The sequence below is a fragment of the Bos mutus genome, chromosome 13 (genome assembly GCF_027580195.1).
Source record: "Bos mutus isolate GX-2022 chromosome 13, NWIPB_WYAK_1.1, whole genome shotgun sequence".
Classification (NCBI taxonomy): Eukaryota; Metazoa; Chordata; class Mammalia; order Artiodactyla; family Bovidae; genus Bos; species Bos mutus.
Genome location: NC_091629.1, coordinates 23572093 through 23588808, shown reverse-complemented (window position 1 = coordinate 23588808; position 16716 = coordinate 23572093). Strand labels below are relative to the sequence as shown.

Here is a 16716-nt window from a genome sequence, read left to right as displayed (position 1 = left end):
AGGGAGGTCACGATATTTTTCAGCTCCTTCCATCAAGAAGTGAAGTCCATCTCTCCATCCCTTTGGTCTGGGTCTGTCCAAGTGACTTGCTTTAGACAGTGGGATGCAGCAAACTTAAGACAAGCAGGAGCTTAAAAAGTGCTGCACCATTAGCCATGCCCTCTGATTATTGGAGATATTCCACCACCATCTGAAGAAGACTGCTGAGGGTGAGAGGCCACATGGACCAAGGCCCCAGAAATAAAAGTGAGATGCCTAGATCACCCAGCCCGGCCAAGAAGCCCATGTGAGAAGAGCCACCTAAACGATCCACAGAACCTTGAGAAAGGAAAAATGTGTGTTACCAGCATACAAGCGATCAGAACAGCCAAAATCCACACACTGACAACACCTACTGCTGGAGAGGACGTGGAGCAACCGGCACTCTCATCCCCTGCTGGGGGGATGCAAAACGGAGCAGCCACTTTGGAAGACAGTTTGGCAGTTTCTTACAAAACTAAACACACACTGACCATAGGATCCACCTGTTGTGCTCCTTGGTATTTACTCAAATGAACTGAAAACTATATCCACACAAAAACCCACGCAAGGATATTGATAGCAGTGTTATGCATGATTGCCAAAACTTGTCAACCAAGATGTACCTCAGTGGGTTAAAAATGAACTATGGTACATTCACACAATGGAATACTGCTGCTGCTAAGTCGCTTCAGTCGTGTCCGACTCTGTGCGACCCCATAGACGGCAGCCCACGAGGCTCCCCTGTCCCTGGGATTCTCCAAGCAAGAACACTGGAGTGGGTTGCCATTCCCTTCTCCAATGCATGGAAGTGAAAAGTGAAAGTGAAGTGGCTCAGTTGTATCCAACTCCTAGCGACCCCATGGACTGCAGCCTACCAGGCTCCCCTGTCCATGGGATTTGCCAGGCAAGAGTACTGGAGCGGGTTGCCACTGCCTTCTCCCAATGGAATACTATTAAGCACTAAAAAGAAATGAACTATCAAGCCATGAAAAGATACAGGGAAACTTCAAAGCATGTTGCTAAGAAGCCAATCTGAAAAAGCTACATACTGTATGAGTCCAACTATATGACATTCTAGAAAAGGCAAAATTATGGACACAGAGAAAAAGATCAGTGGATGTCAGGGGTTTGGGGGTAGGGAGGAATGAACAGGTGGAGCACAGAGGAGTTTCAGGGCAGTGTGACTATTCTGTATGATACCGTATCAGTGGAGAGTCATCAAAGTAGTAGTGTAGCATTAGTCAGTCAGTCATGTTTGACTCTTTGTGATCCCATGGACTGTAGCCCAGCAGGCTCCTCTGTCTACAGAATTCTCTAGGCAAGAATACTAGTATGGGTAGCCATTCCCTTCTCCAGGGCGTCTCCCTGACCCAAGGATTGAACCTGGGTCCCCTGTACTGCAGGCAGATTCTTTACCATCTGAGCTACGAAAGAAGCCCCATATCAATGGATGATGATGATGGTTTAGTTGCTCAGTCGTGTCTGACTCTTGTGACTCCATGGACTGTAGCCCACCAGGCTCCTCTGTCCATGGAATTCTTACAGGTCATCACTTGTCAAAACCCACTGGATGTACAACACCAAGAGTCAGTCCTTATGTACACTGTAGCTTTTGGGTGATAATGATGTCTCAACATAGGTTCACTGATTTTAACAAATGTCCCACCTTGATGAGGTACATTGATGGTATTGGAGGCTGTGCATGTGTAAGGCCAGGAGAATATGGGAACTCTCTGTATTTTCTACTCAGTTTTGCTATGGACCTAAAACTGCTCTAAAAAATTAAATCAATTAAAGATAACATGTGTTATTCTAAGCCACACCGTTTTTAGATGGCCTGTTACACAGCAAAACCTAACTGATATACTGAGTCAACTGTTGAATGGGGAGGAGAATCAAGGGGAATTGAATCTGCCACATTAGAATCACAGACACTAATGAGAAAACACAGGAGAAAACAGCTGCCACGGAATCCAGGAGTGAATGCAGTCATGCCTGTAGTTGGGCAAGTTAGGCAGAACCAGATGAAAGTAAGTTAAACCCAGATGACTGGGTCTGACATTTTACAAGGACACACTTTTTAGGCCCCATTATGTGCTGTTTTTGTGTTGTCCTTACTATTAGGAGAACGGACTCCCTCCACTGAGGTTTGACAGTAAAATTCCTATTTCTGGAAGCTTCAAAAGTGGGGCACAAGGTAATGAATGCAATTCCTATGTCGACAGCTAAAGAAGCACAGCATGAGCTGCTTGGACCTGAGCAGACCAGCAGGTGCCTGCTCCGGTCACCGGATCCCAAAGGATCTGGTCGTCAGCACCAAGGAGGGGAGAAAAGGCAACAGGAAACGGTCGACATGATGGACTACCTGGAGGTAATTTAATTGGTTCTCTGGAATGAGTGATTCACCACCTCTCTACCTCTTTCACCACCCACCCTGCCTTCAATCTCCCCTGTCCACGCCACACACACACCCATCCACACACACACACACGCACACACACCAGCAAACAATACATCGGGCCCAAGTCTCTTTATTAAAAACCCTGACATCAAAAACCAAGGACTTCTCTGGGCATTTGGTATCATGTGCTGAGAATGTGGCCATGGATGGTTAAACAAGAAAAGTCCCTGCAGATGAAAAACTGAAGCCAGTACTGAGGTCAGATTCTAGCCTCAGCAGCTGTGACTCCTCTGACTCAGGGAGTCAGGGAGAACACTGGAGTGGGGTGGAGGGAACAGCACAGCTCATTAACAGACAGAGCTGGCCATGGTTTCAATTTAACACCATTTCCTGAACTGATCAGAATTCCACCAAGGCTGTTAATTGGCTGCTGACCATATGCCTCTCATTTCTGAATGTGCTTCCTGATTCAACATGGAAATGACAACTGAATACACATTGGTCATACCTGACCTGCCATACCTGAGCCCCTCCATTCACAGTCTCCTCCCATATTCATAGGACGATTGAGGACATGAAAAAAAACGTCCTGGATGGGTGATGAGACGGCTCTTCCTCTTCAAAGACAGGAACAACCAGGGAGCTATGCCCAAATTTGGAGAGGTTTTTCTAGCTCAAATCAAACAATACCTTGAAGATTTCCCTAAATTCTTAACCTGTGACCAAACAGGTTCAAAAAATGAGGAGCTAGGGAGAGATAGATTGGGAGACTGGGGTTGACATATGTAAACTACTATATACAAAATAGGTAATTAGTAAGGACCTATCATATAGCACAGGGAACTCTACTCAATACTCTGCAGTGGTCTATATGGGAAAAGACTCTAAAAAGGAGTGGATATATGTCTAACTGATTCACTGTGCTATACACCTGAAGTGAAGTGAGTGAAGTAAAATTTGCTCAGTCGTGTCCAACCAACTCTTTGCGACCCCATGGACTGTAGCCTGCCAGGCTCCTCTGTCCATGGAATTCTCTAAGCAAGAATACTGGAGTGGGTTGCCACGTCTTCCTCCATACCTGAAATGAATACAAAATTGTAAATCAACTACACTCCAATAAAAATTTTTTAAAAAATAAGGAGTTGGACTCCAAAGACCCAAGAAACAACTTCTTAAAAACTGCAATGTCAAGGTTTATAAAAATGTGTGTGTGTGTGTTAATATTCTGTCCCCACCCAAAGTCATGTTATGATATTGGATTGTCTGAAAACTATATCCCTTCTTTTACCAACCTCAATAAAGTGCTGACAAAATCAGGAGGAAGACAAAGCAGTTGGAATTCTCGTACACTGCTGGTGGAAGTATGGAATATCAGGCTTTTTTGCTGCTGTTGGGAACAGAGTCTGTTGTTCAACATTTACACTACAGCACTGGGGCTTCCCTCATAGCTCAGTCAGTAAAGAATGCGCCTGCAATACAGGTGACCCTGGTTCGATTCCTGGGTCAGGAAGGTCCACTGGAGAAGGGATAGGCTACCCACTCCAGTATTCTTGGGCTTCCCTTGTGGTTTAGATGGTAAAGAATCTGCCTGCATTGCAGGAGACCTGGGTTTGATCCCTGGGTTGGGAAGATCCCTGGTTGAGAAGGGAAAGGCTACCCACTCCAGTATTCTGGCCTGGAGAATTCCATGGACTGTATAGTTCATGGGGTTGCAAAGAGTCAGACACAACTGAGTGACTTTCACAACAACTACTGGGGGAGCTAGTGAGTGTTTATATCACGCAGGGTTCTTATTTGCAGACAAGAGAATCCACTGCAACAAGTTTAAGCAGACAAGGTTTATTCTATTAGCTGTCTCACAAAACATCTAAGGGGGCAGGAAGCTCAGGTGCTTACATGGCCAGGAGTGATGCAGCCGGGAGACATGTCCCACCTCCCCACAGGAATGTTCCAGCAGAAACCCTACTGCTGTCACCATACACAGTCTGATTTTGGAGGTGTGGATAGTGGAAGATCCCATGTCGCCCCAGAAGCAGCATCCATGTGCCATCTTGTCTCACGTGGATGGGTCTGCTTGGAGGAATTCAGCCAAGCATGGCTCCCCAGCTGCATGGGAGTCTCAGAAAAGGCCCTTTCAGCTTCCCACAATCTACAGCACAGGAAGACATGAGCTAGGGGATTGACAGTGATGGTGAGTGCGTGTATCTGATGGGGGTACCTGCTACAGGTATTTGGGGAGGGAGAGCAGATTGAGTCCAGGGGATCTGGGTGGAAGATTCGCAAGGAAGGCTGGAAGTCAGTGCCCAATAGAGGAGTCACCTGCGGGCAGGTGAGGACTGATGTCAGGACAGGGGCTAAATGTCTCAGAGAGGATGCTGAGAACAAACAGAGCAAGTGAGAGGACCTCTGGGAACACTTTCATTTACAAAGTTAGATCCAGTGAGACACAGGTTAAACTAAAGTTGCATTTTGCATGAAGAAGAGGAAAAAGGCTTTTTAATGATTGTTTTCACTGTGGGTTGGGGGAGAAGCAGAAGCAGTGAGATAAAATAATAAATTGGTGATGTTCTGACATAAGTCACTGTCAGGCCCAAAGGGTCCACATACACTTCCTTAGGAGGTGATCAGAAGTCAGTAGGCACCTCCCTGATGTTCACACAGCACCTCACTTTTCCTCAGGGACACCCCACCACCCCCAATCCATGAGGTCCCATCAGCAAAAGTGCCCTGCCCACCCTTACCAACGTGAGCAGTGGGAAGACATCCCAAGTCAGCTCCCCAAGGAATCGGAATTGTTTTTAATGAGATAGAGTTGACATACAATATAAAGTTGGTTTCAGATGTCCTACGTTGACTTCACACATCCATACACCACGTTAAGCTTAGTAACCACCTGCCCTCACAAAGTTACTGCACTGTTATTGACCATATTCCTTATGCTGTGTCACACTCTCAAGGAATCTGAATCGTGAGTCAAATGACAAAGACTCACCTCCCACCCTACCCCCAAATCAGAAGTTATCCCAGAGGCCGTTCCCTACAAAGGTTCCTTCAGGGATCCTCAGGGCTACCCTCTATCACTTTTTTTTTCCTTTTTGGTTGTACTGGATCTCTGTTGCTGTGTGCAGGGCTTTCTCTAGTTGCGGCAAGAGGGGACTACTCTTCGTTGTGGTATGGGCTTCTCATTGCAGTGGGCTTCTCTTGTTGCAGAACTCAGGCTCTAGGCACATGGGCTTCAGCAGCTGCAGCGTGGGGGCTCAGTAATTCTGGCTCACAGGCTCTAGAGCACTGGCTCAGTGCCTGTGGTGCACAGGGCTTACTTGCTGTGCGGCATGAGGGATCCTTCCTGACCTGGGATTGAACCCATGACCCCTGCATTGGCAGGCTGACTCAACCACTAGACCACCAGGGAAGCTTCCTATCACTGTTGAGCTCTCAATGAAAAATGCCTCCATCAAGTCTGTGAGCTTCCTAATGCCCTTCTAATGTTCGTTAGGTTTAAGTTAACTAGTGTCTATTTTTATTGTTCATGCATAAGTGCTGCAGGAGAAAGAGTCCCAGTCTTCTCCTGGTGAGGCATGTGCTTGTTGACCCTCACTCGGCAAATCGCGGGATTTGGCAGGTCACTGTGATAATGGCCGCCAATGAACATGTGTCCCTTTGCAATGGGACATTGCTGCCCCTCCCATCAAGACTCCATCCTTGAAGTCTATGTCTCCACACCACCTGGATCTGGGCTGGCCTTCTGACTTACTTTGACTATTAGAATATGGCGGGTGTGATGGTGTGTGATTTCTGAGTCTAGGCCTTAAGGGGCCCAGCAACCTCCTGGAACCCTGAGGCTGCTACGCTGTGAGGAAGCCCAGGCTCACTGGAGGAGGTGAGCTGGAGAAACAGGCAACCTGTTGAAGTGGTCGTCCAGGTGGGACCAATTTGGCAGTGACAGCAGACGGAGGCAGTGAACAGGGCACAGGCAAAGCTACTGGCCAACTGGGCATTTGCCAAAGGTCCCAGGAAGCAGTGAAAGTGAAGTGAAAAGTGAAAGTCACCCAGTCGTGTCCAACTCTTTGCAACTCTACGGACTATACAGTCCACGGAATTCTCCAGGCCAGAATACTGGAGTGGGTAGCTGTTCCCTTCTCCAAGGGATCTTCCCAACCCAGGGATCGAACCCAGGTCTCCTGCAATGCAGGCAGATTCTTAACCAGCTGAGCTACCAGGAAGCAGGGAGCCCACAAATGAAAAGAAACAGCCTTGGTGCCAATGGAGAAAAAGTCAAAGTGGTCTGGTCAGAAGATCCAATCAGCCAGAATACTGCCTCAAGGCAAAGCCTCCTCTAGAGCCAGGCCTTGCCTCTCTTCCATTCTGGGAAGACTACGAGAGGTGACAAAGCTGCAGAAGAAATGAAGAAATGTGTGAGGCTAGCAGAGATGGGTTCATGAGATTTAAGGAATGAAGCCGTCTCCATGAGAGAAGTACAAGGCAGAGCAGCAAGTGCTGATGAAGAAGCTACAGCCAGTCACACAGAAGACTTAGCCGAGATAATGACTGAAGGTGGCTGCACTAAACAGTAGGTTGTCAATGAGATGAAACAACCTCGGGTTAGAAGATGCCACCCAGGACTTTAATATCTAGAGAGGAGAAATTCACTGAATGTTTTAAGCTCACTATTGAGAGCTACTGCTCAGAAAAAAAAGATTCCTTTCAAAATATTACTGTTCATTCACAATGTACCTGGTTACCAAGAGCTCTGATAGAGACGGACATGACGCATGTTGTGGTCATGCTTGTGAACACCGACCGTATCCATTCTGTAGCCCACGGAGCAAGGTGTCATTTCTACTTTCAAGTATTAGTTTTTTTAACAAATACATTCCATGGGCCATAGCTGCCACATAGAGTGAGTCTCTGATAGATCTGGACAAAGTCAACTGAAAACCTTCTAGAAAGGATTCACCACTCAAGATCCATTGAGGAATTCATGACTCAGGGGAAGAGGTCAAAATACCAACATTAACAGAAGTTTGGAAGAAGTTAATTCCAACACTTATGGATGACTTTGAAGGTTTCAAGACTTCAGAGGAAAACACCTCAGTAGATGATGTGATCTTATATACAGAAAATCCTAACTACTATACCAAAAAAAACTGTTAGAACTAATAAACAAATCCAGTAAAGTTTTAGAATAAAAAGTCTATATACAAAAATCAGTTGCCTTTCTATACACTTAAAACTATCAGAAAGAAAAATTAAGAAAACAACCCCATATACAATGACATCAAAGCAGTAAATACTTAGGAATAAATTTTTAAAAAGTAGGTAAAAAACCCATACATTGAAAACTTTAAGACACAATGGAAGAAATTAAGGAAGACACAAATAACTGGATGAAAAGCCCTTGTTCATGGACTGAAAGAATTCATATTCTTAAAATGTCCATACTACCCAAAACCATCCATATATTAAATGCAAAATTCCACTGGCATTTTTCACAGAAATAGGGAAAACAATCCTAAAATTGATATGGAACCACAAAAGACCCCAAACAGTCACAGCAATCTTCAGAAAGAACAAAGCTGGAAGCTTCATTCTTCCTGATTTCAACCTATATTATAAAGTAATCAGAATGGTATGATACTGGCATAAAAACAGACACAGAGACCAATGGAAGAGAATTGAGAGCCCAGAAATAAACCTAATTTATGTCTGTGCTTATAAAATATGTTCCACTAATATTTGACATGGGAGCCAAGAATATGCAATGGGGGAAGGACAGCCTCTTCAACAAACGGTGTGGGGAAAACTGGATAAACACATGCAGAAAAAGACATCGGACCCTATTCTACACCACTCACAAAAATTAGCTCAAGATGGGTTAAAGACTTAAATATAATAGCCGATATAATATTCCTAGAAGAAAATATAGGTAAGAAACTCCATGGCATTGTTCTTTGCAGTGATTTCTTGGATATGACAGCAAAAGTACAGGCAACAAAAACACAAACAAGAGGAACTAAAAAACTAGAAAGCTTCTGCAGAGCAAAGGAAATAATCTGCAGAATGTAAAGGAAAGCCATGTAATAAAAGGAAATATTTGCAAACCATAGACCTGGTAAGGGATTAATATTCCAAATATGTAAGGAACCTGTACAACTCAATAGCAAACAATAAATAAGGAACTTGATTTACAAATAGGCAAAGAAACTGAATAGACAAATTTTTTCCAAGGAAGATATACAGAAGGTCAACAGGTACATGAAAAAGTGCCCAACACCACTAATCTTCAAGGAAATCAGAACTACGAGATTTCATTTCACATCTGTTAGGATGGCTGTTCTTAAAAAGGAAAGAGATTTCCAATGTTTGTGAAGGTACGAAGAAATGGGAACCCTAGTACATCATTGATGGGAATGTAAATTGGTACAGCCACTGTGGAAAACAGCTCGGGGGTGCCTCAAAAAATTAAAAAATAGAAGTACCACATGATCCAGCAATTCCACTCCTGGTCATATATCTGAAGGAAACAAAACCAGTATCTGGAAGATAAACTCACACTCCCATATCCACTGCAGCCTTATTCACAACAGCCAAGATATGGGAACAATGTAAGTGCCTGTCAATGGACGAATGGATGAAGAAAATGCGGTCAGTACACACAATGAAATATTATTCAGCCAAGAGAAAGGAGAAGATCCCGTCATTAGCAACAATACAGATGAAACTTGAGGGGGTTAAGAGTGAAATAAATGAAGATAAACACTGCATCATCTGAAAACATTCTAGAACCAATGATGATGAAGAAGTTATGTTGGGGGCCTGTGGAACAGCACAGCGCTGGTCAGAAGTCAGCATGGGTTCACAAGTGGCACAGTTGTTCTTGTTCAGTTGCTCTGGGACTCCATGGATGGCACCATGCCAGGACTCCCTGTCCATCACCATCTCCTGGAGTTTGCCCAAGTTCATGTCCATTGAATCGGTCATGCTGTAACACAGTGATGCTGTACTAATACTGTTTGACAGAATCAAGGGATTAATCACCAAATTACTCTGAAAACAGGGTTGCTTGACTTTGGCAAGAGTGGTGACACGGGGAGAAGGAAAGCAGGGTGAGTAAGAACATGACGGATGCATCTATTGACCTGTTAAGAAGATCCCTAACCAGGTGCCAACTCTGCATGCTGCGCTGTGCAGCATGTTTAGCCAGGACCTGGATAAAGACAGAAAAACTCATCTGAGGATAACACAGAGCTGGAGGAAGAGCCAGGATGACACAGAAGCCCAAGAGGCCTGAGCCCAACAGGAACACGATTAAGTTCTTCACTGGGTACCTTCCACTGGCCAGACTCTGGTCACACGGGACACACGTGAGGCTTTAGTTGCCTGCAGGCTGGTGCGAGCCACAGAAGAGATGCGGCCACTCCAGGAAAGTAGCTTCCAACGCATGGGGCGCCTGCTGTGCCCTTGAGATCACATGCAGCTCTGCCCACGGAGAGACCAAGGCCCCTGGGCAGGGATGGCCTGATCTCAACAGACTTGAAGTGAGCTGCTGCGTGACCTTGGCGTGGCTTCTCTGCTCTCTCTGGTGCTCGGCGCCCACCTCCACTCAGGAAGTGTCTGTATTTGGTCTGTGTTTTGTGTTGCCAGAAGAAGTCTGTCTCCTATAAAGTAAACCACGGAAGGCAAGATTAAAAGGCCCCTGCTACCCGGTGGCACCAGGCAGTGCTCTGTTTAAAGTCCCAGGCCCACAGTCTGCCAAGACCTCTCAGGAAAGCCGTACATGGTACGATTCTCTCCCATCCTCAGTCAAACCATGCTTTAGTGGACAATAAACAGCGAGTTTGATAAATAAGCAGCGAGGAGGAGTCGGACAGGTTGGGAGGGACATGAAGACTGGGATTTACACTCTGTAAGCAGAGCTGCCCCCAGAATCTAATTTTAGCCACTTGTCTCACAGTAAGAGTTGGAAATGACCTTCAGCAGGAGAATAGGAGCCTGAGGAAGGCAGGGATGAACAGCCTCTCTGAGGCAGTTGAGGATGTCGTGGGGTTTCTTCCTGAGCTGTCATGTTTCCTTCCTAACCTCGCCTTGCGGTCAGACCTGACCCTCCAGCTGGCCATTAAGTATATACACGCACCTCTGCTGCTGCCTGGAGTTGAAAGCGACCTTCCAAGATGATGGAAAAGCACTCTTCCACCCAATGCTACAAAAGCAGCAAACATTTTCTGACATCTACCATATTCCCTGCACACTGTGAGGGAGGGGAGATGTTTAAAAACACGGTTGGCTCTCCATCTCTGAGGATGACCACTGCGCAGAGGACCGACTGTCCCACATCATCTTACATAAGGGACTGGAGCACGTACTCTGGTCCTGGACTGTGATGAAAATAAACAAAACTCTTCCCCCACACAAGCAGGCTCAGAACTTCTGCTCTAGCGCTCTCAACATCGCCACCCCCCATCACATGGTGTGGTTGCATCCATCAAGGCAGCATCTGTGTTAATGACACTTAAACCCATTGCTCCACTTTTGTTTCTGACCCAGTGTCTCTTTCACGTCCTTCAGATATTCAGAGTCTTGGTTTTTGCCCCTTCAGCTCATCTCCCTTTATGGTTTTCAGATCCTTCATCAAGTTGACCACATGCTACTGTTCACACTCAGGTCTGTCTGAGTTCCTCTGAGGTGGGATCCGGGAACTGGGTTGTGAGCGATGAGCCTCGTGTTTCATCACTGTCCATATGCCAGGCACACAGGCTCTTCTGTCTGTACAGACAGGCTGCAGCTCTTCACTCAGCATGAGCTGCTGGTGATCAAATGCTATGGCAGGAAACCCCTGACAGATCTGTTCAACAAGTCCATTGCCCTACGACAGAGTCTACAAAACTGGAGATTCACTCTGTAAAAGCTGACTTAGACAAGGGAAACAGGACAGCTTCCTGGACCTCAATGCCTGTGGGCTGGAGGAATGACCACAAACTGCATCTGGGTCACCAGGATTTCAAACCAAGAGGTTTACACCACTGCAGATTCAAATGGACCATCTGGATACTGAACAATCTGCACTGGGTCAGAATAAAGCAATTCAGCAAGCCCCTTTCCAACTCTGTTCCAAGTACTTGAATGTACAGAGGTGATGTGATCTGAGCTTTTTTCCCCCTATTTTCCAGCTATGTTCTTATTTGAAGCAGACAACTGGATCAGAGTACAGGGGCTGAGAAATTATTATAAAGTCACAGAGTGTCAGCATTACCCATCTATGGCCTTATCATCCTAAATGCGACTCATCTCATCTGATCTCAGAAGCTAAGCACAGTCGGGCTTGGTTAGGACTTGGATGGGAGATTGCCTGGGAATACCAGGTGCCATGAGCTTTTAGAAAAGTTTCAACATCACCAAAATGCCAAATAAGGATGTCTCTTCTATACTTAGGCAAGAAGTATTTCAAGAGAGGATAACTATATAGGCATTAGTATATTACAGATATGCTATGTATATTATGTATGGTAATATATTATTATTATTGACATCATATAACGTCTAAAAATTATCACTGTTGTACCACTAGATCAAACTTAACTGAGAAACCCTTTACCAGACATGGTTCTTCCTTCACGTTGCTATGGGGACTTGGACACCCAGACAGCCATGCGGCTCCTGGGAGGTCATCTGTGTGGTCTGGCATGGTGGGGCTTCCCCCTGCTACATCCCAGAGGTGGATAAACCAGACACAGAGCAGCATGCACGTGGTGTTAGTCACTTGGCCTTTCTGAAGAGGATTTCCTTCACAGGCACATTCCCCTTTCCTGCTACTTACTGTCCAAGGAAAATGGCACCAACTATAAATCACCACAGACAGGCTCTCACCATAGAAGCAGGAGCCTGTGTGGACCCTGAGGGAAGGCCCCCTGCAAAAGGGTTATCTGGAAAGATGTGTATGTATATGCAGAAGGGTCAGACACGTCATATTTCTATAAACACAATCCTTAAGAAGAAACATAGCAGAATTTGGCTAAGAATAAAGTGGTTTGTTGAGCTTTGGAGTTTATTTCTTTTTAGAAAAAAAGAGAAAATTTATAAGATGCAAAGGTCTCACATAATGTATTATCATGGACGAATGTTCTCTTTATACCCTAACATGAGCCCTGGCCTAGCCAGTGTTTGGAAAAACATGGACAGTGTGACCGCATTTGGGACCCATCATGGACACTCAGAAACACACCACAGGGTGAAAGGAGGACTTGATGACAAGTGCTGTCGGGCCAGCCTGTTCCAAGAGCAAGCCGAGAATCAGAGGAACCAACGTGGCCTTCCTGAGGGGACCCTTGAGTGTGTTCCTTGCTGCCCTGTGCATGGGGCACCTTCCCCATCCTGGCAGCACCCATCTCCTCTATTAAGCCACAGCAGCAACAAAAAATGGTAACGCTCCTTTGGTGGTCTTTTGTGTGTTTTTGTATGTTCCCAGTTTCTTATTTCCATCTTCCTTTTCAGGATTCAGGTCCAAGTCTTTAAAGTAGTACAGGTGCCTAGCATCTTTCATGAATTTTTCAGGATCCAGTTCTGCCCAATGATAATGCACTAAAAAGAACAAAGATAAGACATATTACTCAGAAAGGTCCCAAAATTTGCTTTCAAATCATATTAAAATACATGACCAAGCATAACAAAACAGCTAGAGATATCCTTTCAAGTTCATACAACAACAAGAGAATGACAGTGTTTTTTTTCACCTTACTGGGAGAAATGTGCCGTGCTGTCATGTATCAGTGCTAATACCTCTCACCAAAGAGATGCCAATTTAGCAGAACTTCATCCTTAGAGCTCAAAAAGACACCAACCAAGTATCTGGGAATTAAACAACATACTTCTGAATGGTCTTTGTATCCAAGAGAAGTCACATGGCAAATCAGAAAACATTTTAAAGTGAGTGAAAATACAACAATCAAAATTTGTGATATTCATCTATAGCAGTGATTAGAGGAAAATTCATAGTATCAAATGCTTATTACATTAGAAAACAAGAAAGCTTTCAAGTCAATAATTGGAGTTTCCATCTTAAGGAATTAAAAGAATAAAAGCAAAGTAAACCCAAAACAAGCAGGAGAAGGGGAATAACAAGAGCAGGAAGTAATGAAATTTCAAACAGAAAAACAAAAGAGAAAATTTTTTAAAAAGATGACTAAAACTAATATACTTCTTGCTAGACTTATCAAGAAAAAAAGAGAAGAAACAAGTTACGAGTATCAGGAATCAAAGAGGCAACAGCAGAACATTTTACAGACATTAAAAGAATGAAAAGGATATATTGCAACTTTATGCCCACAAATTAGACATGGATAAAATGGACAAATCTCTTGAAAAAAATACAAGGCTCATTTCCAAATACTTTTAACAATGAGGGAGGCAGAGGGATTGGGAGCCTAAAGAAAGCATACGAACAGGGTACAAACTAAATGCTTGTTCTTGGGATTATTTTTTATATTGCTCAAAGGAGGGTAGGTTCTTTACTATAGAATGCCCAAGTGTCTTCCTTGGCAATTCTTAGAATTTCCTTTTGCAATTCTGAGCCTACAACAAAAGCCAGATGGTCATGCCAAGATTGACATGGCAACCATTTGTCATCCAGTTTAGTTCAGTTCAGTCGCTCAGCTGTGCCTGACTCTTTGTGACCCCATGGATTGCAGCACGCCAGGCCTCCCTGTCCATCACCAACTTCTGGAGCTTTCTCAAACTCACGTCCATTGAGTTGATGATGCCATCCAGCCATTTCATCCTCTGTTGTCCCCTCTCCTCCTGCCTTCAATCTTTCCCAGCATCAGGGTCTTTTCCTATAAGTCAGTTCTTTGCATCAGGTGGCCAAAGTATTGGAGTTTCAGCTTCAGCATCAATCCTTCCAATGAATATTCAGGACTGATTTCCTTTAGGATTGACTGGTTGGATCCCCTTGCAGTCCAAGGGACTCTCAAGAGTCTTCTCCAACACCACAGTTCAAAAGCATCAATTCTTTGGTGCTCTTTATAAAGCACTGAAGACTATATAAAATTTTCTTTATAGTCCAACTCTCATAACCATACATGACTACTGGAAAAACTATAGCTTTGACTAGATGGACCTTTGTTGACAAAGTAATGTCTCTGCTTTTTAATATGCTGCTTAGGTTGGTCATAGCTTTTCTTCCAAGGAGCAAGTGTCTTTTAATTTCATGGCTGCAGTCACCATCTGCAGTGATTCTGGAGCCCCAGAAAAATAAAGTCTGACACTGTTTCCATTGTTTTCCCATCTATTTGCCATGAACTGATGGGACTGGATGCCATGATCTTAGATATCTGAATGTTGAGTTTTAAGCCAACTTTTCCACTCTCCTCTTTCACTTTCATCAAGAGGCTCTTTAGTTCTTCACTTTCTGCCATAAGGGTGGTGTCATCTGTGTATCTGAGGTTATTGATATTTCTCCCAGCGATCTTGATTCCAGCTTGTGCTTCATCCAGCCTGGCATTTCTCATCATGTATTCTGCATATAAGTTAAATAAGCAGGGTGACAATATACAGCCTTGATGTACTCCTTTCCCGATTTGGAACCAGTCTGTTGTTCCATGTCCGGTTCTAACTGTTGCTTCTTGATTTGTCATCCAAGTTTAACTAAATCCCAGACTTAACAGAGCAGTTTCTATCCCCTCAGATCTAAATTAATTGGATGAACTTCAGTAAAAGCAAAAGCACAGTAGTTTACACATGGAGATGCCACATCTGTAAACATGCTTCCAGCAGATGTACTCAACACAGGTCACACTCTTAGGAAAGAGTCATATTATGAGTAGATGTCTCAATGGAATTATCAGCCTTCCATTCCAGAGCCCAGCTTGACACTGAAGTTCACAGGCCCACATGAGGAAGGCTTGTTTGAACTGCAGCTTGTCCAAGTTCTTTAGGTCTATCTGGACACACAAGAGGAATAAAAATTTCCTCCAGGTCTACCCTCGTGCTCTGAAACCCACCTGCCACAGTTCTGCACTACATTGTAACCGATATCTGAAAAAACACAAAGGTAATACGTAACTTAATTCCCAGAGACCATAATACTTCCATTTTACAGTCCAGAAAAGTAACCCACTTGCTCCTATATTTCAATCAAGATATTAACCCAAACTTAAGAGCCAGGGCCTTTCAACACCTTTCTCACCTGCAATACCAGTAACTAAAATACTGAAACTAGTTTCCATGTCCCATCTTTGGGGAACTCCACCTTCTTGGCATAGATTAAAACCTTTGTTTTTGAACCTAAAATGAGCTTTGGGATCCTGTTTGAATACATTATTCTTTTACATTTCCTACCATTAAATATTCTACATTTTAATGAACTGTGATAATAAATTTATGCTTCAAGCATCCAATGTGCAGATGAAAGTGATATGGTTTACTACACAAGAATAAACGATCCAGAAAGTGCTCATGATATTCTGCTTGATGGTAAACACAGGTCACATTATACCTACAGTATGTCTCCAACTTTGTAAACTTAGAAAGCCATAGAATTTTCTGCTTAGAGAAAACATAAAAGCATTAAAAAGTGTCTAATAACTTGGCACCACTATTTCAAGACCTTATGAAAGAAGCTGCTGGGGTGGTTCTTCTTCACTGCCTTCAAACGCTGGTTGGGTGGGAGAGAGTCCAGGGTCAGGAGCAAGGGCTCCTTCAACAGCCTGTATAAACCCTGAGTCTCTCAAAGATGCTGACTTCCAGCTGATCTGTTTCTGGTTTTAAGCCTTTTGAGCAACCAGAAGATGTGACTGCCAGAGTCAGAACATACACACCACAGACCTGCTCTCCAAACCACTGTCAAAAGAACCTAGTTTCATTTATTTTTATTTAGTTCTGGTCATGGCTGGAAACTAACATGAGCTCATTGACACAGAAAAAGCAGACTGTTCCATGAAAAACATAAGCTACTGGGAGGTCAGTGTTATCAATGAAGGATTCATGCAGCCTGTCTAGCATGTTAGGGACCCCAGTAAGGCCTGTGGCACGCTCTCAGAGCAGACATTCTTCCTATGCATGAGTTCTGTGGGTCCTGGCTTGGCACTGAGAACATAGGGACAATGGTGTCATTTCTAACTGAGAAAGGAAAGCTTGGTGTCAACTAATAAGCCAAGCAGGGGAAAAAATAAAACTAATGTCATTTGATCATGGAAGGAACAAACTCTGACAGCAGTTAGTTTTTATTTTTTGCCTTAAATTCTACCCCACGTATTTCTAATGCATACTTGTTCATATTTAACCACACCCACAGTGGCTCAGAT

At 44.1% G+C, this 16716-nt stretch overlaps 1 protein-coding gene across 3 annotated transcripts in view; it reads right to left on the bottom strand.

Moving 5' to 3' along the window:
• Window positions 1–16716, bottom strand: part of DTD1 (D-aminoacyl-tRNA deacylase 1) — a 135204-nt gene that overhangs the window by 43235 nt on the left and 75253 nt on the right. Inside the window, exon 6 of one of the 3 annotated variants that reach the window (XM_070381138.1) lies at window positions 12439–12997. The exons of the other annotated variants lie outside the window; for them this stretch is intronic. The gene's annotated coding sequence lies outside the window, so the exon portion shown is untranslated. Of the gene's footprint in view, window positions 1–12438; window positions 12998–16716 lie in introns of those variants that run through there. 3 annotated transcript variants of the gene reach the window in all.